General features: G+C 47.1%; 3 long non-coding RNA genes across 5 annotated transcripts in view; 1 reads left to right on the top strand and 2 right to left on the bottom strand.

Moving 5' to 3' along the window:
- The window catches only part of LOC134156812 (uncharacterized), a 69,568-nt gene extending 57,888 nt beyond the window's left edge, over positions 1-11,680 (bottom strand). The window contains exons 1-2 of one of the 2 annotated variants that reach the window (XR_009962073.1): positions 11,407-11,680; positions 9,485-9,536 (exon numbers count right to left, since the gene is read on the bottom strand). This is a non-coding gene — a long non-coding RNA (uncharacterized LOC134156812). The remainder of the gene's footprint in view (positions 1-9,484; positions 9,537-11,406) is intronic. The other variant, XR_009962072.1, reaches the window with a different exon arrangement.
- On the top strand, positions 6,030-12,475 carry LOC134156813 (uncharacterized). 2 transcript variants are annotated; one of them, XR_009962074.1, is made up of 3 exons: positions 6,030-6,511; positions 8,826-9,143; positions 12,149-12,475. It is a non-coding gene; the product is annotated as an uncharacterized LOC134156813 (long non-coding RNA). The 2 variants fall into 2 exon arrangements; XR_009962075.1 differs by lacking the exon at positions 12,149-12,475 and having other exon boundaries at positions 8,826-9,488.
- Positions 12,143-21,640, bottom strand: LOC134156814 (uncharacterized). Its single transcript, XR_009962076.1, has 2 exons — positions 20,999-21,640; positions 12,143-12,247 (listed from the first exon to the last, which is right to left on the bottom strand). It is a non-coding gene; the product is annotated as an uncharacterized LOC134156814 (long non-coding RNA).
- Between the last annotated feature and the right edge of the window lie 3,818 nt (positions 21,641-25,458).

The raw sequence follows: 25,458 nt of genomic DNA, 5'->3' as shown, positions 1-25,458 counted from the left end.
GCTTAGAGCAACCTGGTCTAGTAGAAGGTGTGCTTGTCCATGGCAGGGGGTTGGACTTGGGTGAGCTTTAAGCCCCTTTCCAACCCAAACCAGTCTGGGATTCTGTTATTCTTGCTGTTGGATAAGGGACCGGATCTATGAATCCATGAGACCTAATGACCTGTTCTACTTTATGTCCAAATAGCACTGAAGCAGAAGAGAGCAGCCATGAGCCCTGTCTCTTGAGGAGACAAGCCCTGTGAGGTTTGGCTCACTCATAGCTTAGCATTAATTGTGTAGAATTTGGAAGAAAACAGCTTTTTTAGCATGAGGTTTAAAGACAGACTGAACACCCTGTTCCTTTCCTGTTTGTTACATACCTATATCTCAAATGTACAGTTCAATAGCCTGGCATGAGACTCAGTCCTGCCCCCTGTAAAGCCAATGGCATGAGTTCATCCACGTTAGACTCTGACCCTGGCAGATAATCATCTCACACTACACGCTATGAATGTATAAACACACATGTATATTTATAGTTATACACAAGAAAAAGCTTCAGGAAGAACAAAACAGGTTACTGTTGATGGACAATGGCAAAGCCAAAGGGCTTCTTTCTCTTCCTTTCCCCCTCCCTTCCAGAAAGGACCATAAAAAATGCCCTTATTTTTACCTCATGCATTTGCCATTTAGTTAGGAAATTGAATTGTCAAAGTCTGATGTTTTCTTTCTTCTAAATTAAAATAGTGGAGGAGGTGAGGGGTAATTAATGTGCTCACCCCAGGGTGAGCAGTCTATGGAAGTGGTGTGCATTTTAAAAATCTAAATGGACTTATTTTCACCATGTCTCTGCAGGATGTCTTTACACCACTCTTACTACCTTTCTGGAGGTAGCTGACACAAATCAGAAAGCACCTTTCAATTCATGAGGGAAGCATGGGATCTGCTCTTACAGATAGTCTACCCTTGGCTTCCCCACAGAAATGAAACATTTCATGTTTTAATTGAAATAGAAATAATGCAGATTAATGGCAACTTCAGGGAAGGGGGGAGATGTGCTCATGAATATGCCCATTCATACAAGTAGCCCTTTCTGGAGGGGTGAAGGCATTTTCTGCCCCAGCTGCCAGGTTTTGTACAATGGGCAAGGGACTGGCAAAGGCCTGGCTTCTCTTTCTACCTCCATGGGCAATGTTTAAGCACCTGTGCTACCCTACCTCTTCCCCAAGCCTGAAGAGCTCAACTGGCACTCTCCCAGAAGTGGTTGCATGAGAAAGTCAGAAAAGACAATTCCTCCACCATTAGAACCTGCCTGGCTACCACGCCAACTCTCTGCCTGCACCATGCACCAGCATTCCCAACATCCAGTGCTTCAGGTGATGGCCCGGCTGAGAAAGCCAGTGGAAGGGATGTGTTACTCAGCGCTAAGGTAGTTACTCACTGTTTTGAGGTTTTCTGCCAGGAACTGTACAGCACCTTACAAAACACAGGGGGTAACTGCAGCCACTTAGGTTTAAAACACAGATATTCTGATGAATCACAACTTGTGGTGTCTCTGAACCATGTATTAGTCTGCAGTGCATGTGGATGCTAAACACAGGACTAGACTAAACTGAATAGCATTCATAACAGAAAACCATTATCAAGGGGGGGGGGGGGGAATGGGAAAATTGTGAAAACTGAAAGAACTGAAAGCATGCCTCCTGGTACTGGACTATACACCAAGATGCCTTGCTGGAGTTCCTCCAGCACATTGGAAATACATTTCCCACTGCTTTGCTGTCAGTTTCAGCCTTTTTTCTGCCAAACATTCAAGAACTCTTCCCCTATACTCAGAAGCAGCAATCCAAGTAGGTTTGAGTGCACTTACTAACATTTTACTAGTCCCAAGCTGGAGTGTAGCAACAGTTGCTGAATACAAGCTTGTTCACGCAGTTTATATTCGTTATTACGTGAAAGAGCAGTTTGGTAACTTGAACTTGCCAGGAAGCAATTAGCCAGCTTTATGCTCTGAACCCCAGTTTCCATAAGAAAATTAACATTTGTCTGGATGAAATAACTCATAAATGAACTCATTTTCTTTCCTCAATTTCTTCTCTCCCCCCCCCCCCCTTTTTTTTAAATTTTATTTTATTTTGTGTATTCTAGGCCTTAGCAATGATATTAGTTCTAGTGTGGGAAAATATTATAATTGAGATCTGGTAAGTTATTTGCAGACTTCAAGTTTTTCTTTACACTGTGCTGACATTTAGTACGGCCCCAGTCAGGAAAACAATGCTGCCATTCATGGCTCTAGACGTAGATTTCAATCGACTTAAGCGGGCACAATGAAACTTGGTCATTCACTGGTTACCCATATTGTGTTCTCAAATTTTCTCGCAGCAAAAGTATAATGACTCAGTATTGTATGGTTGCATAGACAAGAGCTCAGAACAAGGGACACTAGTTTTGTCTGACGGTGTGAGAAAGTCGTGAAGGGATCTTTTCTTCCAGATGGTGTTAAATTCAGCTGCCTTTTTAACATTGGCCTTGCACAGCAATCTGCTGCTCCCTTCTCACAAAGAATAAGCCAGGGTCCCTGCTAGTTAACATGCGCACTCACGCAACCGGCAACTTCAACTGTTTTACAATGCACTAGTATGCTAAATAAACTCGGTCTGCTCTGTCCCGCTGCTGAAACTCACCTCCAAAGAGCTGCTCCACTGATATTTACTTCTTCCCCACCCTGTTATATAAAGTTGTATATGGCTTGATTTCCACACACACACTGATTTAAGGAAAGAGCTCCTCACAGATAAAATTTAGGAAATTTTACTTACGGTGGGAGCCTCTGAAAACATAAACTCCGAGAGCGCGCTGCTACATGCTCCCTTTTCCCAAGTCGGAAGTTAAATGTACAGGACAAAAGTGTGGGTGGGGGGGAGAAATGGGGCGCTTTGCTCCTACAGCAGTGAAGGAGTAACAATAGTAATAATAGCCAAACGTGTTTTATTGATTGATAGTCGCATAACATTAAATAATGTACGAAACAATAGGACAGTATAACGCTGGTGTTTTTTTCGGTTGTTTTCCTTCACAGATTTACATCAAAGAGCAAGACGCTAGCAACAGCTGAAGTGAATAGACCCCATTGAATGCTTAAGTAAATAATGGGTTTCCGCAGAAAACAGCTTATTGCCTTTAACTGAAGCTCTTTGAGGAAGAAAACTATGCACTTTGTCATGCAAATGCTAATTGTGGCAAGCAGTGGCTCTAGGTAAATAGCACCCCTGGACTGGCAATCAATGGGGAACGTGGGGGCACTCTGCGGCCCCACAAACACGCTCTCCGTGTAAATAAACAAGGCAGTAAAACTTTGGCACGTGTAACCAAAAAGAGGGGGGAGTGAAGCGAGTATTTGCACTGCGGTGCGGGGATGCAGCTACGGGGACGGGGAAACTTTTGAGGTCAAATTCTTTGTCTTAAACAGACAACGCCCCTACTGCCGCCAAGACCCCGCTGCCTTCCTTCCTCAGCTTGTGGCGTGAAGGCGAGTATTCCCGCCGCGAGCCCCAAAACGAGGGGGTTTATGTAAGCAAGGTGAAAATAAATAAGTAAAAATTAAAACCAAGATGCTGCGGGTAACGAGCCCTTGTTCTATGGGGACCGCTGAGTCCCACTCCTTCATCCCTCATCTCATTTTTAACCCGCCCCACAAACGAGCGGTTTCCCGCCCGGCAGTGAGGTTCAGTCCAGAGGAAAAACCTTGCCTTGCACAATTAATTAATTAATTAACTAACAAACCCTCTTCGAATGCTCTGTGAGAGGCACCTAAACTGAGACGGACATCACCCGGACCGGTGTTCATCCCACAGCCGGGGCGGCGGGTCCCGGTCCTGGTTCCGGTCCCGGACCCGGTCCCCCGCAGGGGCTTGTCGGTCACGGCCCGCAGAGGCACTGCGCTGCCCCTCGCCCCTAGCGTGGGAACGGGAGCGCTCAGCCTTTCACATCTACTGCGCGGCGTTTAACGGAATCAATTAGGCAAAGACAGACCCTGCTTCCCCGCACAGCCACCACCCTCCCTCCCCCACCGCCCCAGCCCCAAACCCGTGTTTTTGTCAGGTCTATATACGTCCTAATTATTTCAGTTTGGGATGCCAGAGCTGTTTCCTGGATAGACCTGATCATCCTTTAACAAAAAGAGAGGAGGCGCACGCGTGGGTTTTGGAGTAAATGTCACTTTCATTTCCAATGCTAGGCGCGGACTGGGACTCGGAACATTTTTTAACACTTTGACAAGTGGGGAGGCGATCTCTTCCCCATCATGTCTTTCTGCTTCAGCAGCTTCCTCAAGGAAACCCTCTCGGAGCAGAGAAGCATCTGTGCTCGCTTTTTGAATACGAGAATAAAAACCGGCCGTCACTTTTTCTAGTCTTTGTGCAGCTCCGCCGAGTTCCCAGTAGATATAAATTATTAAGCTTGTCTACACTTCAGTGTAAACTTTTTCTGAAAGCTTGCTTTCATATGAGCCCTGGTGCTTTGTCTCAGATGCACACAGGAGGGTTTGGGGTTGGGTTCAATTTTGTGGGTTTGGGTCTGTTGGTTTGTTTAGGGTTTTTTTTGCTTTTGTTTTTTTTTGGGGGGGGGAGGGAGGGCTGCGTTTTGTTGTTGTTGCTCGTGTTTTGGGGGTTGTTTTTGTTTTGTTTTTCTCAGTTCAGTCAACGCTGTATCGTCACCACCATCATCATCACCACCAGCTACCACCTTTAAGGCCGTTTCATTACAATAAAGCACTTTGCAAAATGAAGGTCAGCTTCTCCACATAGCTGTCTGAGAGTGAATATGTATATACATAAAAATATGTCCTCTTAGCTCAAAGTTAAGTGCTCATGGTTTCTCATTTAGCGTTTATTCAACAGGAAGAGTTGCACATGCGTTGTTTACCACCAGCACCATTCCCTCTGTGTAGCTGTCGTTCTGCTGGCATTGCCATCTGACAACTTCAAATTTCGGAATAAGTGTGCCATTTAATTTCCTCCACTCCCACCTTCAGCTGTAAAAACGTTAGATTCAATCAGCGTTCCTGACCTTTCTTGGTTTTTTTTTTACTGTCTCTCGCAGTAATCTTTCCTTTCCACAGGCTGTACGATGATCTTGAAGGAGTTTTTACTTTCGGTTATCTAGCTTTATGAAGACCAAAACACTCATACAGCTAGATAACCAAAGATAACAACTCGCTTCCCTTAAAGCTTTTTTAAGTGTATATATATAGATATATATATAATTTTCTCTTATTATAGTTTTCCTTGATAGAATCCGGATTCTTTGACAAACAGGCGTGCTCTGTCCTCCAAGAGCACCAGTGCTGCTTTATTACATTCATCCTTGCATGCAGTCGTGACCTGGTTCATGTGCCGCTGTATACGTGCAGCTAATAACATTCAAAAGAGATCCGTTGCCTTCAAAGTTTATTCCGAACTTTTCTTTATTATGTTTTCTTTTCAGCCTCCGGCAGCAGTACCCAACAGTCCGTACTTAATGGTAGAAAATAAACCCTAGATATTAAGGTGCGTCGAACGGCGTTTAAAGAGTAAGAAGAAGCATCCATTCCTTCGCAGGCCTCGATTTGCATTGTAAATCGCTGTGGTCGCACAAAAAAATTCTTTAGGCTCTGTGAAGATGTAAAGCCAGCGGCAATTCCCAGCGCAGCTTAAGGAGGAAGAAGAAGAAGAAAAAGGAAAAAAGAGGAAAAAAGAAGGAAAATAAAATCCCATTTCACTAGGACGTTACAAGATGATTCGAGGATGCGACTCCTATCCCTTCAGGTTATGAACGGCATGGAGCTTTTTAGCAAATGGTGGCGGCTTGATTGCCAGTGCCTCGCTTACGTGCGTGTTTTGGGGGAAGTTCCTCGCTTTCCCGGGTTTCCTATCGCGATGGGGGGGGGGGGGGGGGGGGGGGGGGGGGGGGGGGGCAGGAGACGCGGTCCCGCTGGCCTGCTGCTGCCCCCGGCCTGAAAAAAAGGAGAAAAAGGCCATCATGGGGGGGGGGGGGGGGGGGGAGGGGGAGGAGTGGGGGTGGTGTGTGCTTGTCACCGCCAAAATGTGGACCAGCCCGGCTAGGTCAGAGGTCCCGGACCGCAGGAGACCGAGGTAATGATGATGTCATGAGAAATCTCAAGTGCACGCGGCTTAATTGATGCGCACGAGCCCCATCTCGCCTCCGATCATACGCAGCTCCCGGCTTTTACCTCCCTCCTCGCCAGCGCAGACCGCTCTGACCTCCGCGGGGACGGGAAGGAAACAACACACCCATCCTCGCTACTGCGTGATAAAAGCCCTTTTCACCGAGCCAGGGGGAAGCGTCCCTCCGCTGCAGCCCGTCTCCCCGCCAGCCGCAGAGGGGAGCTGCGGCCGCCGGCAAGGCCGGGAGCAGCACTGCGCTACGCTGCCGGTTCCCTCTCGCCGTTGCTGTGTGCGGTGGGGGGCGGAGGGGGGGGGGTCATAGCCCCGCACCCCCGCCGTGTTTCGCTCCTACAGGGATGCATCCGCAGGTATTTACAGCGGGACGGACCCTCTCTGCTGGGGGAGCTGCTAGCAGCAATCTCTCCCACAGCATCCATACTCTTCCTTCCTTCTCTCAATCCCTCCCTCCCTCCATCCCTCCCAGCCACTCTGTGTGTGTGTGTCTGTGTTAGAATGCAACACAGGTGAACGTTGCAGCAATATTTATCTAAGGCTATGCATCATCTGACGAAATGCCTTAATGAAAAACGCTGATTTATTTTTGATTAACCTCGTGCTGAGAGCAGGGAAATGCATGCTGGGGTTGCACAAGGAACCGACGGAGGCAAGTCTTTCCAAACTGTTATCACGCCTTATGAACAGTTTTAGGATGTGAGCCTCTCAGCTCCCCCTCCCCCACTCCCCCCAAAAAGAACATTATGCTTTGTATGATTTAGCAGTAAAATCTGCCTAGAAATTTTCTAACTCTGAAGTGCCAAACATTAGTCTCCCGAGTACACGCGGTACAATGAATCTGCTTACTGAGACCTACCATATTTACTAATGAAATTAATACACTTCCACAGCTCAACCGGGCTGCAGGCAGTGCAGGGAACACACTGAGAAAATCCAGCACGCACAGAACATGAGCTGCTCTGCACTCCTAAAGGCAATGACGACTTAAAATCCACGGTCCTACCCACTCTTTTGAGATGCAAAATAAACCACAACATGCCATTTCAATACATTTTCTGTAAATTAACATGTGCTTCTATAGGTTGCTGGGTGTGCAGGGGGAAGATTTTTAAACGCATGGAGTTGAACTGAAGTTGTTGTTGGTCTGTGTAGCCTGCCTGCATGATAAAGCATATGTGTGCTTGTGTGTACACAGGGGAGCCATATGTACATGTGTCAGTCTGAGTACATGTCTGTATGTGTGTTGGTGTTGAAATATATATGTAGGTGTGTATGTGGTTACACTGTAAAATGGCAACTCTATCCACCAGTCCATTTTTATCTATCACAAAGCCTGAAAATGGGTAAGCAATCTCATTTGTCAGACATGGCCCCAAATTAATACTGCCACCGAGAAGTAACACATAGACATTGCCAATCTGCCAAACCTCAGCAGCAATATTATGAGCAAGGCCACTTATTTATGCTTTCAGACCCTTAATCCTTTGAAACTGAGCTTTTCTTCTTGGAATGCAGGGTAACACTGCAGTTTACCACCAGTGCTTTATACCTGAGAGATGTGTAAGAGCTAACTGTGCCCATATTCTTTGTGGAAAATACAGAGACTGGAACAAAATTGTTAGAATTCATGTAATGATTCATTAGTAGCTACTGAACCTCTCAGGCTGCTCAGGCACAACAGGGACAAACAAATCAGGCATCTGATACATCCAGAGGCACACACATGATCAGTTTGATATTATGTAAAATTCTATGAGGTTCTCTGAATTGGCAGATAGGCAGAAAGATGTTTTTTTTTCCTGGCAATAGCTGGGGGCGGCAGTGTTGGTGATCATGCATGTGTTACGTATGATAGGCTTTTGGGCTTATGCATTAAATTCTTAGTCAGAGGCATGAAAATTCAGGTGCTTCTCATGTATATGTCTGCATACGCCCATGCTTATATAGCTCTGTGTGTACATAATACATATTAACACAGACGCGAACGTACATGTTAATGCAAGCACATAAACCAAGTCACCAGACTTACAGTTAAATACAAGGCCTAGTATTGCAAATTGGTATGTTTCAATAGATCAAGATACATATCCTTAGAACACCAAGTCCTTTTCTCATGACCACCTCACTGAAACACTGACTTGGGAAGGAGCTGCCACACAGCTTTTATAGATTAATCACTGGAGCCTCAGTAAAGGGCCAACATGATGATCATGACCTGGGCGTTTATTAGCCATATTACCAGTTACATTTTCTAACTCTCAGGCACACAGCAAGGCCTCAAAACCAACGGGGGCCCAGTAAGACTCACTCAAAAGTGTTTCCTTATTCTGAACATCACAGAAATGCACACAACAGTTGCAAAATGTGTTTCCAAGGTTGCAGTGTTGTCTAGCATTTAGGAAGTTTGAGCAATCTGCAGTTCTGAAATTACTGCCAAAAAATATCACCTGATTTGTCAAAAGTGGCCATTTACACTGCCTGTTTTTCTCCCAGTTTACATAAACATATACAACTTATTCATTCCAAATACTTCACGTAGAAGTGATCTGCATACTCAAGATGCACAATCCAAACACAGACGTTTCCCCCTACCTATCTAATAGATTTCCGCTAATGGCCTGTAGATTAGCATGTGATTGCCATGCTTGTTTTCTAATCTTTTTATAGATCTCCAGGTGGCTGTGACATACAGAAAAACACATCCTGTGTGGATTTCTTAGGAATAAACAGTCCCTATTGACTTCAAAGATGAATGCTTATGGTTCTCAGATTATTGCCCCCTCCTAATGCCAGCATCATCACCTTCCATGGGGAAGACACAGTCGCCCTTCGGCTGCTGTGAGGTACATAGGAAGGGCATAGCATTACATAAACTCCCTTTTTGCACCAATTTATGGCAGAATTCATGCCGATGCAAACCACAGCACGCCAATACAGCCCAGGCCAGCTTTCTCTGCAGAGCATCCCTTTCCTTCTCCCAGCCAGGTTAAATCACTGGCCTGGCTTGCCTTCTAATAAGGGTGCCTTGCAGCTTCTTTTCTCACCACAGTTTCATTTCACTGCAGATGATGCTCCTGTTATGTTGAACTTATGGTATGCAAAGAGATATCTACTACAAATCCAAACTATTACATGAGAAGACAGACTGATGAGAATTCAAAGTTGGCGGCGGGGGGAAGGGGAAGAGATGGAGAGGAGAGGGAAGTATTAAAACCACCAACTGTCAGTAAATACACATGGAAACACTGCATGCTGCCAAAGAAGATTACCTGTAGGTAATGCACATAGTAGTGTCAGACTTCTATTAAACAACAAAAAGAAGTTACCGTTTGTTGTCGTGGTTGTCACTCCCTGTAGTTCTGTCTGCGTTGTCTAAACCTGAAAATAGAGAAAAAGAAAAAAAGGAAAGGAAAGGGAAAGGGAAAGGGAAAGGGAAAGGGAAAGGGAAAGGGAAGGAAAGGAAAGGAAAGGAAAGGAAAGGAAAGGAAAGGAAAGGAAAGGAAAGGAAAGGAAAGGAAAGGAAAGGAAAGGAAAGGAAAGGAAAGGAAAGGAAAGGAAAGGAAAGGAAAGGAAAGGAAAGGAAAGGAAAGGAAAGGAAAGGAAAGGAAAGGAAAGGAAAGGAAAGGAAGAAAGAAAGAGGAAGGAAGGAAGGAAGGAAGGAAGGAAGGAAGGAAGGAAGGAAGGAAGGAAGGAAGGAAGGAAGGAAGGAAGGAAGGAAGGAAGGAAGGAAGGAAGGAAGGAAGGAAGGAAGGAAGGAAGGAAGGAAGGAAGGAAGGAATGAATCGTAATTTAGACACTCTCAGTGTGTTTGTTAATAAAAATATATGTGAGCAGGTAAACCTATATGTGTTCAGAAGGTGCCAAGTATATTAAATGTTGAGGTTATTAAATGCATCACTACAGCACTTGGCTCTAGATTCAATTTGAATATAACTAGCTACATTTCCTGCAGATGATTTAACGCAACACAAACCAGATATGAGTAACGTACTCCGGTATCTGCAGGGTTAAATCGATATTTACAGGAAATAATGTGAATAATATCATTTAAAAAAAATAAATTATTATTTCCGGAGAACCAGACTTATAAAAAAAGGCTAAGAATATTATTATTGTTTGGGGTTGCTGAGCAGAAGTGACGAAAGCTAGGGAGGCAGATGCAGGATTTGAATACTATAAGATGCCAGCTACTTAATAAAGGATGGAGGCTCCACCTAGCCTTCAGTTCAAAACATGCAAACCACATTAAGCCAGCGCTTTCTCGCTGGATTTCCTAGCCTTTTCCAGACCTGGATCACCGGGAAGCCATCCTCTCTATTCACAGCCCTGTCAGCTTGCAGAGAGCTGAGAGGGTAAATGCACACAGCGTAAGGTAATCGCTTTTATTGCATCATATTGATTACACCAGGCACATCTTTAAAAACTCATACTATTACTGTTGTCGGGAAGCTGTGTTACAGCGAGGAGGTTTCACCCGTTCCCCACCTCCGCTCCGGGGTGGACCGGAGTTGCAGAAGGTGGCTACTTTTTTTGGGTGGGAGGGAAGGATGGAGGGAGGGAGGGGTGGAGGGAAAGATGCAACGGAACCCCTGGAGGTGTCCACCGCTCCAGCGATACCTGGGGCCGGGGTCGGGAGCCGTGCTGGACTTTGGATAACCCGGGAAGTGATGGCTGCTCGCTCCAATTGACCCCCTACGCGGGAGGCAGAGGATGGACAGGCTGCAGCGAGCAATCTGCATCCCTGCCCGCTGCAAGACATCGCTTCATCTTCTTTCTCTTTTTTCTTTCTTTTCTTCCTATTTTTCCTCTTTTCCTTTATTTTTTTTATTTTTTTCCTTTTTGCTTTTTATTTCCCCCCTTTTGTTTTTAAGCTGTAATATGGAGGCCGCAGGACTTAGTTCCCACACTCCAGCCCTGCGAGTGATTGCCCCTCTGCCTGCAACACCTTTCTGAGTGCACCCAGCCACTTCTAAAATATAAGGGCTCCCTGAAAAGCCACATCTCTCCTTTCGCCGGGCAATTATAACGGCTTTTGCATACTAGCTACACCCCACACGACCAACAGGTTTAGCATCAGGGGCACAAAAGTGTCAGGTCCTAAACCCTGATTTAACAAATCAGATTCCCCTCGCCGGTGGACAGTGGAAGTGGTCGGGGCGACTCAGGAAACCCCTGCCTGCCCATGCTCAGCATCCCTAGTTATTTCAGGGAATTTCCACACCCCACACACAAACATCACGGTACTTACATTTATCCGTCTTTATCAGAGGAAAACTTGACCCCAGATCAACCGAGCTCAGGGTGAGCTAAGCCTCCGGTGGCAAAGAAAGATCCTCAAGGCCAAGGACCCTCGGAATAGAGAAAGCTTTTCCACATCTCCAGAAATTCACGTCTTTCCCTTTGACATCCTTATTTAAAAGTGCTGCTTAGCTCCACGGTGTCATTCTTGCGCGGGAGAGTTGGAAATCTTCCATCCAGAAAAAAACAAACCAAACCGAACAGAGAGAAACGCAGAAGTTGGCTTCGGTTTGGCTCTCTTTTTATTTTTATATTTTTTTCCTTTAATTTTACCCCTTTTTCCACCCTCTTTTTTTTTTTTTCCATATGGCTTCCTGCGCCCTGGAGTAGAAAGTGGAGTGTTGTATGCTAGGCTCTGCAAGTTTTTTGGGGGGTTTGGCCAAGGTCTAGTCCAGCCCTCTCTACTGAGGAGGACGTGCTCTGAAATTCAACCAATTTCCCCAACGCTTTTGTTGCTGGTGGACTGAAGCCCTATTGTTCATCCATTGCCACGGTCTTTTTCAGCTCCTACTATACGTTGTGCGTTGCCAGAGATTATGAATTTGCGCCAAAACCTCTCATAGTCCCATTTTGACAGACGGAACAAATTAGAAATGGCTAGGCTAAAGAAGAGCAATGACTACCTTTGCCTAGAGAGAAGAAGGAAATCACGCATTTCTTTGGAAACATATATATATATATATATATTTCAGCAAAAGGTCGAAATTTAGAAGTTGTTTTTCCTCCAGCTGACTTCTGAAGTACAGTTTCTTCCGGGTCTTGTTTTGAAGAGGCACTACCATCTTGTGCAACTTTTGTCCGGCCAACAGCAGGGGAAAAAAATAGAAAGAAAAACAAAAAAATAGAAAAAAATGATGGTGCTGACAAAAAGGATTCTTTTCCCATCCCTGCCGTCATGCAAACTTGAAGCGTGACCTCTCGTCGCTGGAAGGAGGGTACCAGTTCCTGCCGTCCGGCGTTCCGGGTTTGGAAACAGCGTGAAAACGCCCCTCAAAGCCCCTGTGGATTTTAGAGCACGCGGGAGGGAATGTGTGTGTGTGGGAGGCTGAAGGGAACAAGGTAAGGGGGTGCTGGGAGAGTCTGAGTGTGAGAGGGAGCGGGAGTTGTGCGGAGAGGGAGGGATGGGGGAACGGGGAGTTAGAGAAGGGATGGAGGGGGGAAGAGATGGACAGGTGGAGGAAAGATGGAGGAAGGGAGAGATGAAGAGGTGGAGAAAAGGAGGAGGGTTAGAGGGAGGTTGTGCACGTCGAGGGGGTGCCGTGCTGTTCCCCCGTCTGTCCCCCCAAATCTGGCGTGGCTTTAATACGGCGCCCCGTCCCCGCATGGGCAGGTGACAAGGGAGATGGAAGGGCTGAGGGGAGGGTCGGGCGGAGGGATGGTCGACCATTATATATATATAAATATATACACACATACACACATGCTACACTGGGTCATATATCCATGTAAATATCTATGTATAGATGTGTATGTGTGTATATGTACATATCTGTATATATGTCTGTATGTGTCGGCAGCTGTGTGTCCCTCCCGCAGCGCGGCTGCAGGCAGCGGGCGCGGATTTCCGCGGGGACAGCGCAGACATCCCGCCGCATTCCCCACATCCTTCCCCGCATCCCCCGGGCATCAGCCCGCGGAACTCCGCGGACAAACAGAAGCTCTGCCAGGAGCAGGACGCAAGCCCGGGGTGAATGCAGGCAATTCAGGAAGAGCGCTCGGATGCACTAGAAATAAATAATAATAAAAAAAAGGATGCAGAGGGGATTTATGGAAGCCTACACCCCTCCCGCTGCCAGAAGTCCAGCCGCGTTTCACTAGTTGGCTATTTAGGGTGGGATGAGATGCCTACGTGGAGGAGTGTGCAGCCGCTCGCTGGCAGCTGGTTTGTGCCCAGATCCAGAGGGATGCTCTGGAATATCTCACGGCAGGCTAAGAAATATGTAAAATAACGCCAGGAGGAAAGGAGAGAGGCTAATGGGGAAAGGCGGGTTGAAGTTCTTCCCCCTGCCGCTAAAAGTTCTCCCAGCACCCGTGGCACGCCGCCGCAGGGAGAAATGGGAAGAGAGGAAGAGTAGCAGGAATCGCCCTCCCACAGCTTCTGCCTCCGCCGGACACCCGGTCCCAGCTCATACCACTGCTGCTCTCCATTGAGCTGGTCACTGCACTGCCTCTGTGACTCGCTGGTGAGACCCCCTCTTCCCGCCTCCCATCCCTCAGCCCGGCAGAGCACCGAGCCCCGATACCCGGCTGAGCACCGGTGCCCTCCGGGGAGATGCTTCGATTCAAGTGGCTCAACACGCCTGTGCCGTGCAGCACTTTGGGGAGGTAAGAAGGTTTTCGGCTGGGGTTGTTTTTTTTTTTGTTTTGGCTTGCTTGTTTCTTGGGGTTATTTTTGGTGTTTGCTTTATATTATTTATTTTATTTTACTTTATTTAAGTTTAGTTTATTTATTTTTTTTTTATTGTTTGTGCTTTTTTCTTTTTCTTTTTTTTTTTTTAATGATCATAGTTTTCCCTTTCCGCTTGCGTCCTGTTGACTAGAAGCCGCAAATAACGTATCATTACAAATAAACAAATAAATAAATACACTTAAAAAAAAGAAGAAGGAGGAGGCAGGACGAGGTCGGAGGTGCTGTGGGGAGGGGGACTTTGTTTTGGCGCCTCGGGGAGGGGGCGACACACGAGACGGGGATGGGCTGGCTGCAGCTGCCTGTGTCAGTGTTCATTCCACCAGGCGAGGGTAGCGGAGCAGAGCGGGCACAGCGCGGGGCAGAGAGGAACAGCCCCCCCTTACCCTCCCCCTCCCATCCCTGCTTCACGTTCAAGGTTTAGCAGCGAGATCACGTCCATTGACGTCATCTCGAGGCATCGCTGTGCGTCCGGATACATTCATATACATAGAGGGAATCAGAGCATTAACACAATAAAAAGAACACGGAACATGTAAATCCCGCCGCTCGGAGAAGAGACCGCGGACCCCCGGAGCTACCTCCCCTAGAAGATCCTAATTAACGGAACAAGTACTCGAGCCGCCCCCCCCCCCCACATCATCATCTACACAAATACCCCCGAAAGGGGCAATTAGGCAAAAGAAAATCCAGCCACCACCGTTTTAAGGTATAAAGGCGATACAGACATGCATAGATAGATAATGCGTGCAATGGGGGCTGTGTCACAGGATTCATAATACCTCACCCTGTATTACGGCCTGCGAGCACATTTATATCACTCTTGATTTCAGGGACATTTTATTTCAAAATCTTCTCATAAAACGTGTACCTCCAGGCTGGGAGAGCTGTCTCCCAGGAGCACAATTGGAACATTCTGCCTTAAATACCGCGTTATTAAACTTGTTGCCTTCCATTCTAGCAGGTGCAGCTTTAAACGCACCGCCTGATTCTTTACAAGGAAGAAAGGCATTTTTACAGGTCGTTTAAAAATACTGCCTATAGCATTACTTTTGCTTCATCCGAAAATATCCACAGGCGTTGAATTACATTACAAATACAGATAGCACGTCTCAGTTTGCATTAATAGCGAAATTCTTATGAGGAAGAAGAGTGGTTTAAATCCCTTTCTTATGTTGTACAGGGGCGTTATATTTTTAAGCCAGCAACGTTATTCCACGAAAATAAATGTTTTATATGTATTATACATAAAACATTATATTACTATATGCTATATATTATATACTATAAATGATAAATTATACCTGTTATATATTACATATATAGTATATATATACATAAAGGTCAAAGTGCATACACAGATAATTATTTTCATTAGGAATTACTTACCTCCATGAATGTACAGGGCAAGTTACCCCCCCCCCCCCCCCAAAGACTGTCATGCATGTTTCTATTTATTTATAGATTCTTAATATTTTATATAAATATTTTTATATATTTATTTTTAAATAAAGAGCATGCTCCATCTGTGTTACTCCGTGCCTATTTCACCACATGTATACACTTTGAATTCTTTGGCGTGGCTGCCCCATTCCTGGCAATGCTCAAGGCCAGGCTGGACGAGGCTTGGAGCAACCTAGTCTAGTGGAAGTTGTCCCTGATCATGGCCGGGGGTTGGAACTGAGTGAGCTTTAAGGTCCTTTCAACCCAAACCAGCTAGTGATTAGTACAGTATTTCCAGCGGTACTTCTCGCCCTAGTTTTAACAAGCTCCGCAGTGATAAGTCACCCAATCAGAAGTGGTCAGACAGCTATACATAAAACGTTAAATAAATAACCAAACAAACATAAACCAGACACAAACCCAGCACCCAAGGAAGGAAGGAAGCTAACACCACCACCCGTCTGATTTACTCTTACCCTACCTCCTAACGCTCATTAAGAAAGTACCTTTTTTACATTTTTTTTGTTGTTGTTTTATTTTGGATTTTTTGTCGTTGTTGTTTTGTTTGTTGTTTCCCCCTCCCCCCCCTCCCCCAATTAGCGGATGCCGGGGACTCCCGCCATCCCAACCGATCATCATCCTCCCCTCCTGCGCTGTTAATTAGCTCATGTGTAGCTCTCAAATGTCAGTCCCTCCCTCCCCCCTTTAGCATATACAGGGGAGAGGGGAGCGCAGGGGTGTACTCCTCCGTGATCCCGTCGTGCATCCTGCATCCTCATTCTCCTCCTCCCGCTTCCTCCGCTCCGACTGCCGTCTCTGCGCTCACTCACCCCACGCCTCCCCGCGGCCCCGACGGGACTAAAATTCCCCCCCCCCCCCAAGGACCACCCTCCTGGGATGGGTTTGCTGGGGCTCCGCGTCTCAACATCATTCCCCACCCCCCTTCTCCTCTTCCTCCTCCCTTTCACCCCTCCCCGCATTAGCGAACAGCGGCCCCGCGAATAGCGGCGCCGTCGTTTGAATGCGCCCCGTGCACTGGGGAGGTAAGGGTGGGAGTAAGGTGGGGGGGAGAGCGCCCCTTCCTCACCCTGTCTCTGCCTCTCCCCGCACTCCCCCGACACTTACTACTTGGACTCTTGGAATAGGAACAATAAATACACCCCGCAGCACACTCGTTACTGAGTATCAGCCTTTTCACAGCTAAAAAGAAGGGAGCGTGTGTGTTCTGCGGTCAGCCGCGCGAGTGCCACAGAAGTTGGAGGTTGCGCGGATTTCTACCAGGGACAGGTAAATAAAGAAATTAATACATAAAAGCACTAAATAATGCACAGTTTTGGGGTGGCCGCTGCAGAGCCACGGAAATGAGACGAGATGCTGGGGCTGACAATAATAATGCATGAAATAGTTTCACTTCCTCGCCTTATTTATGTATTTATCTATTTATTTATTTATCTCTTTATGTATTTATTTATTTTGTCCTCCATGCTTTTAATACCCCGATTCCTCTAAAATTAGTACTCAGCATTTTGCACTTAGATTTTCTCCCTCGTCTCTTCAGCCCTCTCGGTCTTCTTACCAAAAAGTATAAATAATCGTGACTCCCGGAACGAAGGAGGACAACTATTTTGGCACATCCTCTGCACACTGACATACTTGTTTTGGCATTATTTGCATTACATTATTTGGAACACGTTCAGAAGAGTGAAGATGCAGGTATACAGGAAAGTGGTGAGAGGTGTTTTTTATTTTTTTTTTCTTTCCTTTTATCTCCTCTGGCAAGATATAGAAACTGAAATGGAAAAAATGTAAATGGCAAACACATAATATTGGGTGACGTAACTAAAACATGACATGAGAAAAAGAAGTGGTTGTGGTTTTTTGTTTTGTTTTGTTTTTTTTTTTAAGTAAGGAAAATGATGATTTTAGAGCTTTATGCCTACACACACACAAATATTAAATCGTAATTTTAATTCCTTGCACTAGAGCTTCCCGTGCTCAGGGTACCCCTTCTTTGGACTTAATAAAGCAGACCCCGAAGCCGTACCCCTCCTCTCTGGGTAAGCGCATCTCCCCTGATCAGAGGTAGGAAATGGCAGGGTAGGTGGCGGGGAGAACTGCAATACTTCCACCCAGGCTTCAAAATGCTCGCTCAGTGACGCGGTTTCCGGGCAGTGATGTGCAGCAAACTCTTTCCCGGCGGCGTTTTAGTTGTTTTAGCAGGCAGAACGCCAGCCCCAGCACCAGCCCGGAGGAGGGTTTTGGCTGCCTGAACCGGCAGAAGAGCGACGAGCCCCATTTTCTGCTCTTTTATTTCCGCCGTCTGTTTACACAGAGGCGGGAAAGAGCCCACCAATGCAGGCGAGGTTTGAAATGCGCGGTTATTTCTCTGGTTTCGGTGATTACGGCCTCAAGGGGAGGAGTAAACCTGATTTTTACTGCAATTTCGGTCTGGAGGGTTTCTCTCCGCACACTTTTTGCATCCCTGCGGCAGGCCGGACCCATTCGCGAGCAGGGGGAACATGGGACAGGACACCCCGCTCCAGCACCCTGTTACCCGCTTTCACAGGATGCTCCGGACAGATCGGGCTCCGGCTTCCCGGCGGCAGAACAGCGACGCCTGTCGGGACCCGCGGCCAGGGCCGGTACCGTGAGACAGAGGTACCGGAAGGAGCAGGCAGGGGAGGGTAGAGGTACCTTCAAGGGTGGGCAGGAGAAAGCAGAAGAGGGCAGGAGAGGGCAGAAGCGGGCAGGAGAGAGCAGCGGAGGGCACGAGAGGATACAGCTCATAGAAGGGAGGAGGAGCGAGCAGACAGGACGACAGGAGCTGGCAGAATAAGCAGAGACGGTAGAATAGGGCAGAAGCTGGCACAGCAGGGAGAACGGGCAGGAGAGGGCAGAAACGGGCAGAGGATAGCAGGGGAGGGAAAAGGAGAGCAGGAGAGGATAGGAATAGGCAGGAGCAGGTAAAGAAGACAGAGGCAGTCAGGAGCAGGCAGGAGAGAGGACAGGATGGGGGGTCAGGACCTGGCAAGAGGGGACAGGAGAGGGCAGGAGAGGGCAGAAACGGTCAAGGGAGGGCAAGGAAAGGCAGGAGAGGACAGATGAGAGTAGAGGAGGGCAGGAGACGATAGGGGGAGCAAGAGAGAGCAGGAGCTGTAGGGGCGGGCGGAAGAAGGCAGGAGCTGGTACAGAGGATAGAGCCGACAGGAGCGGGTAAGAGTGGGCAGGGGACGGCAGGGAAAGCAGGAGAGGGTAGGAACAGGCAGGAGAAGTTAAAGCAGGCAGAAGCGGGCAGGAGGCAGTAGGGGTGGGTAGGAACAGGCAGGAGCGGGCAGAGCTAGAGAGCAAGACCCTTCGACGAGCGCTGCGCCCTCCGTGGCACGGCCTCCCCCAACGGGTAGGTGGTTTCACTGTTCGCAAATACCGCCCCTCACCTCCGCTCCTGAGTCCCGCTCCACCAAAGAATAATAATAATAATAAATAAAACCAACAGAATTATAGAGCATGGCGGGAATCATGACCAGTTCCTGGCGGGAATTTGCCTGTGGCAGAGCATCCCCGGGTGATGGGCAGTACCCCTGTCCCCCCAAGGCAAAGCACCTTCCACACACGGAGAGAGGGTAAAATTTTCACCCCCATGTTAATGGCCTGGGTCAAAACAGGGTCTCACTGCGCGGGTGCCTGTTCTAAGAAAATCCGGGCCTAAGAATGTGGGGAGGGCGGATATCCCAGGAACGGCTACTTCAATATTCACCTCGTTCTTTACTTAATTTGTACTGATACTGCTTGGAAAGACCTGTTTTCTCGGAAGCACTTGCTAGCTGAGCCTAGGAGGCATTGCCTTTCCCCGATTCTACCTTTCTCTTTTTAATAATAAAAATAAAGATGATGCTAAGAATAATAAAAGGAAAGGTTTGGTGTTGAATATAGGCAGATTTTAAACTTAGGAGAGGCAAAGAGAAGCTCTGACCGGGGTAGGCTCTCAGGGGGAAAAGATGTTTAACTCACGAGAAGTTAAACGTTATGTTTGATTGGATTAACTGCCACTTCTTTTTGTTGTTGTTCTTCTGGAATTTCATTAACTGAACTTCCGCCAAGTCGGTGTGCTTTCAGCACTGATTTCCCAAATCTCGTTCCAGGAATTTAGTTTTTTTTCGTATCTCTGCAGGCTGCGGAAAGAATGACCTGGCTCTTTCGGAGCATGTTTCTTCTGGTCCTGCAGGAGTTTATTTCTGCTTCTTCGAATAAATATAAATAAAAAAAACTCATCGGCGTTTCACAGCGAAGAAAGCCTGTGGGAGCACTAGCATCAGGTATGTATATTAAATAGATTTGTATTAAATATACTTAAATTAAGGAGCAGCGTGGCCAGTATATGAGGTTTCAAAAGCAAGCGTGATAACCCCTGGCAAAGGTGACCCTCTCAACTGACCTGGGGCATTCTCTGGGAGCTGGGGAGGTGGATAAACACGGTTAAAAGCAACAGCAAAACGCCGAGGGTCTGCGGAGATCCCTCGGTGCTGGGTTCCCGTACCCAGCCCAGCGCCGGGGACGAGGCCCGTCCGTCTGTCGTTCTGGGGAAGACTTTGCCCTTTTGTCCTGACTCCCGGAACGGCCGAGGAGGACTGACGATTTTGGTACTGAAATGTCACTTTAGCCACGGATCTCACTCATTTTGCCCTGGGCAAGAAACTCTCCCCCCCCACCCCTTCCCCCAAACCTCCCCACTGTGAGAGCGGACGGACAGATAGACGGACGGCGCTGCTGCCGCCGGTTCCCACGTTGCCAAAGCACCCCCGTCCAAACCCTGTCTGTGTGAGGCGCATACATCAGACAACAAACACTTCCAGCACTCCACCAGCTTAATCCCATGGCTGGTTTCCATCCAGGAGCACAACAAGTGATACCGGACACCAGGGTCAGCGCTTGTCGGGCACCACCTCTATCCCCCGAGAGGGCAGCTGACAGGGTAGGGCCCCTCAACCTGTGAGCCACGTTCCGCCCCGGTTTCCCTCCCCAGCCTTCCAATGAAGGAATCAAGACACGGAGCTACGAGCGAGCCAGGAGCTGCCAGCCCGCAGGCGCCCACCGGGGATACGAGGCTCCCACCGCAACGCGCCCCTTGAAGCTCGCTCCCTCTCAATCGGTCAGGGTATCTCCCCTTGCGGGGAAGGCGGCACTCCCCAGGCCAGTCCCACCACTCCCTACCCTCTTCCCTCAGCAGCCCTGTCCCCTCTCCCTCTGCTCCCTTTCCCCCTTCCCTCCGGTGAGATGCGATGCTCTGTGAGAGCACCGCACAGACCCCTTCAGTGTGCGTGTGAATTTAAAGAGCCCGTAGATGAGATCTCGTCAGCTGATCCTCCTCACAACCCAATAGCTTCTACCCGTGTGAATAACATTTGTCACTAAGAAATTAAGGGGTTGTTACGGAGAAAAGGGGGACTCGGTGGAATCCTCCCCAGGTCGCCCTGTCGCCGTCTGCGACTAACAGCCCCCCCCCCCCCCCCCCCCCCCCCCCCCGCCCCATCCGCTCTCGGCCCGGACGCCAGGGAGATTCCCTCCCGGGGCGCCAGGGAGATTTCCCACCTCGCCCCCAGCCTAGGACACGCTTCGTGGTAAGACGGCGCAGCTGCGATTTACCACCCCCCCTCCCCGGCAATCCGAGTATTGACCCCCCAGCCCCGCTACTCACCGCGGTCCATCCGCAGGGGTCCAGGGTTAAGCTTCTCCAGAGCAGCCCTGCTCACCCAGGAGAGGTAAAGCGGAGGAAGGAGGGGTGGAGGAAGGGGGGTGGCCACGGTTATGCCCCACTCTGGACTGCGACGTGTCTCCCTCCTCCCCTTGGCCCCGGCATTTCCCACCCATTCGCAAACACACCGCCCCTGTCCCCATATCACCCGATGGGGGCGGCTGGGGGGGGGGGGGTGTGTCACTTTTTTCGGGGTGTCCCTTCCTTCGGGACCTTCACCCAGAAGTCAGGGCTCAGCCAGGAAAGTCTCGGATTTGAGGCCAAAAGGAGGGGCTAGGTGGCTACCCCACGCCGCCAAAGGGGCTGCCGCCGGGGCTCAGGTGGGCTGTGGGGGGTGGGGAGTAAAGTCTGTAACATCGCTTCCCCTCTTTCTTTTTGGGAATGGTGGTGTTCCTACCGGCGCTGTTAATGAAAGGCCGCTGCAAACGGAGGCCGGCAGCCGGGGAAGGGGGACTGGGAAAGGGGTAAGGGGGTCTGCCCCTGGTTGGGAGAACCTGGCTGAGCATCATCGAGGGAGGAGCTCTCCTTGGACCCCTGGAAACTTTCATTGCTGCAGACACAGCGATTCCCTCCTCCAGGTTTCTTGTCTGAGGGTTTCTTCTGTGATTTTCTCCGAAGGGCTCATGGAAAACCTGCTCCCACAGGGACACCTTCCCACCCCCTCTCCGCCACGGTTTGCAAGACAGATTGCATCATTCACAGCCTCTGCAGTGCGAATGACGGCAAAACATAATTTGCCATCTAGCTAATTGGGGCAGAGGACAGCGCATCGGCTGTGGTTTCGGTGCGGTGGTATGAGATTCGTGTCTGTAACAGAGAGGAGTATTTGCCAGCGCGTTTCAGGGTGTTAATACATCATCTATCCCAATAAGCAAATAGTGTAGCAAGCGGTTCAACTAATGATATCGAAATAAAATTCATCAGTAAGAATTGTATTATATTTAAAAAAGAGAGTGCATTAAAAAAATAAAAAAGGAAGTATTGTAAGCATTCTATATCATCCTATACTATCTTCAGAAGTAAAGTCTTTCTCTTGGATTTTGGTATTATACAAAACGACTCATACAATAAACACAAACGGCTGTCAGACTAAATTAAGAATTACTGTTATTTAAATTACCAAAATAAAACCCATCAAACAATGTTGTTCATTCCAAGGAGCATGGAAACGTTTTCCTTGTAACTCACTTACTTTCAAACAGAAACTAATCCATATTGGAACTGACTTCCTACCAAACCAGAAGCGTTGGCGTCAGAACAACTGCCTGCACGTTCTTGCTGTAGCATGCCTACCTGAAGCAGGTCAAAAAGAACAACCAACCTTCTGAATTTGTGATTTCTCCCCCCCCCCCCCCCCTTACCCTGTCTATAAGCGCTGCTATTGGTTAGATACAGTCACTTTCTCTGGTTCTCTGGTGTCTGCATCCTCCTGAATACACATTCAAATTTATTCTTCAGGGTAGTTTATAAATACATCAATAATACCGGGATGCTTTTTCTTGTGTTTTTTTTTTTTCCCCTCTTTTCATCCCCCTTTTTTTTTGTTTTATTTTTAAAATTGTATTTAATTTATTTATTTATTTTTAAGTAGTGATACATGAAAATCGTTTTCGACTTCAAAAATCAGCTAACTTCTTTTGGGGCATGTCAGCTCCAGTGGTGTTAGCTATCAGTTGCTGTAGAGCTCTAAGATCTCAAGCGGGAGAGTGAGGGGAAAATGGATTATTAAGCATGGACTCATCATCAGATTGGTTGTCAACCCATTTAAATCTGTGCAAATGGTTTTAAAGGTGCAGAATAGTAAGGACCAGTTATTTAAGTTACAAAGGTGTGTGGCTGTTTCAACTTGTAACTCAAACTCATTTAATCTCTCTCACACAGGCCATATATATACCCAAACTATCTTTCTCGATATAAATATATACCAATTTTGCTCGATACATATGTATTTTGATATCTCTACATCTACCTCTATGTATCTCAATATCTCAATAACTAAGTACCCATATTTAACAGGAGATGAGTCTTGTATACCTATATGTACATATCTATATCTAGTTTATCTAGGTACCTATAGTTTATGTATGCATATATCTATATATATATAGCAGGTAAAGGCAAGGTATTCAGTTTTTCAAATGAATTTAAAGGGGTCTGGAGGATTTACTGAAGTTAAAATTGTTTATTCAAGGATTTATTAGATGATTCTGGTACCGCAGTTGTAAGGTCACATAATTATCAGAAGCAAAACTCTCCACAAGAAGCTGATGCCGTTCAAATGGAGACAAAACATTTTAAACCCTATGTAATAATTATTCTGGTGATGTAAACCACTGTAGTTCTATTTCCATCTTTCCTCTAAAGATTTTTTTTTTTTTCCTCCCCAAAACTGCTCTTGTAAATAGTATACCCCAAAATGAAGGCCACCCAAAACCCGCCTAATTGGTGGTGGGAGCCGGAAACGGGGTCGTTGGTCGGTCCGTGGCACCCCCTGGGGAAAATTCGGTTTAAAACAGGACGCGTTTCGTCCTCCCCTTCACTAGACGAAGTCACTTCAAGTACCTCATGAGTACAAAATGTGTTATTGTTTCTCGGTTATGTGAACAGCTTGACTCCATCTCTACAGCTAGTACTTCAGGGATGGAGTCAAGCATCCTGCAGTACCAGGATGATGTACCAAGCAGGATGGACTCAACACCTGCATTAGGCGAGGGGATGCTCTCCTCGAGGGAGAAACGAACAAGGATATAAAGTTTGCTGTATTCTTAGGAAGCTGGTTTGTTTTGAAGCCAGAGTGGAGAGCTATTATAAAATAAAATGTGCTTCTTTAATGAAGAGACCTGTGATGAAGGAGAGAGGGGGCAGCGAGCCGCGCCGGGCGGGACCCTCCTGAGAAGGTGCTAACCAGCTCATCCCGAGGCGCATCAAGCGCTTCCTTCAGAGGAAAACTGTCCCGTGTCAGCAGAGATCGCTGAAAAAGAGAAGTTAACGTGAATTACTTCAGTTACTTTGTGTTTTTTTTTGTTTTTTTTTTTTTTAGGGTATGGGTATCCTTTCGAGGTACACTTAAACGGGATAATTTTCCTCAAACGGCGCAGAAACCACAGCAGACATTTTCAAAAGAGCTCGCTATTTTCCTGCTTGGTGATATTTTTTAATATTTATTTTTGTATTATTTTCTGTTTGTTTGGTTTTAAATTTTCTTTTTCCTTCTTTTTATTTCTTAATTTTTCTTATTTTTTTCTTTGTCTTTTCTTTTCTTTTCTTTTCTTTTCTTTTGTTTTCTTTTGTTTTCTTTTCTTTTCTTTTCTTTTCTTTTCCTTTTCTTTTCTTTTCTTTTCTTTTCTTTTCTTTTCTTTTCTTTTCTTTTCTTTTCTTTTCTTTTCTTTTCTTTTCTTTTCTTTTCTTTTCTTTTCTTTTCTTTTCTTTTCTTTTCTTTTCTTTTCTTTTCTTTTCTTTTCTTTTCTTTCCTTTCCTTTCCTTTCCTTTCCTTTCCTTTCCTTTCCTTTCCTTTCCTTTCCTTTCCTTTCCTTTTCTTTTCTTTTCTTTCCTTTTCTTTTCTTTTTCTCTTTTCTTCTCTTTTCTTCTCTTTTCTTCTCTTTCTTGTCCTTTTCTTTTCTTTTTTCTTTTTTCTTTTTTTTTTAATTCTCTCTTATGTTTCTTTCTTTTCTTTTTGTCTGTTTTTCCTTTTTCTTTCTCTTTATTTTTATTTTTTACTTTTCTTTTGTATACCCCCCCCCCCCCCCCCATAAACAACTAAGACTTCCTTATCACCGGCGGGGTGGGGGGGAAAGAATCACTTCAAGGAGTTGTTAAACTACCACAGGGTATTGATGAGGATCAACTGGGAGGTGGGAATCGGCAGCGCATAGAACCCAGCTTGCAGTCCCAAACCGGTGCTAGACCCCTCCGCGGGGGTTTCATGCCCCAAGGCCCTGTAGCCCCCTTCCGCACCGTGACCCCCCTCCCAGCGCAGCTCCGCGGTTGTAGCTACCATTGAGAACGGGACTTTCGGGTTGCAGAACGCAAAGCTGCGCTGAGGAAGCCACTCCTGGTCCCACACGGACACCTCTCCAGCACGCTGCTTCTTCCCTCCTCTTCCTCCCACAAGACAACCCCCAAACAACCCCCCTTCTCCTCCTACGCGTGTTCCCTAAAACTGGGATGGGAAGGAGGGCAGGACACTCCTTCTAGCGCCGGAGAAAACCCTTCTCGCTTTGATTTGGCAGGAGGCAGCGCCATCCGAAGCAGACACCTTGTGCCTGCTCAGGGGGGAAGGCATCCCCCCCCGCCTCCTATCTTCCACCTTCTCACCCTGCTATCGAAATTCATCGGTGTTAAACCGGGAAAGCAGCACCCTGCTCCGGCAGGGGGATTGGACTAGATGATCTTTTGAGGTCCCT

The sequence above is a fragment of the Pezoporus occidentalis genome, unplaced genomic scaffold, assembly GCF_034315485.1.
Source record: "Pezoporus occidentalis ecotype Australia unplaced genomic scaffold, CSIRO_AGI_Poc_V1 ctg90, whole genome shotgun sequence".
Taxonomy (NCBI): domain Eukaryota; kingdom Metazoa; phylum Chordata; class Aves; order Psittaciformes; family Psittacidae; genus Pezoporus; species Pezoporus occidentalis.
The sequence above is the reverse complement of the archived record's forward strand: the minus strand, read 5'-3'. Positions and strand labels throughout refer to the sequence as shown.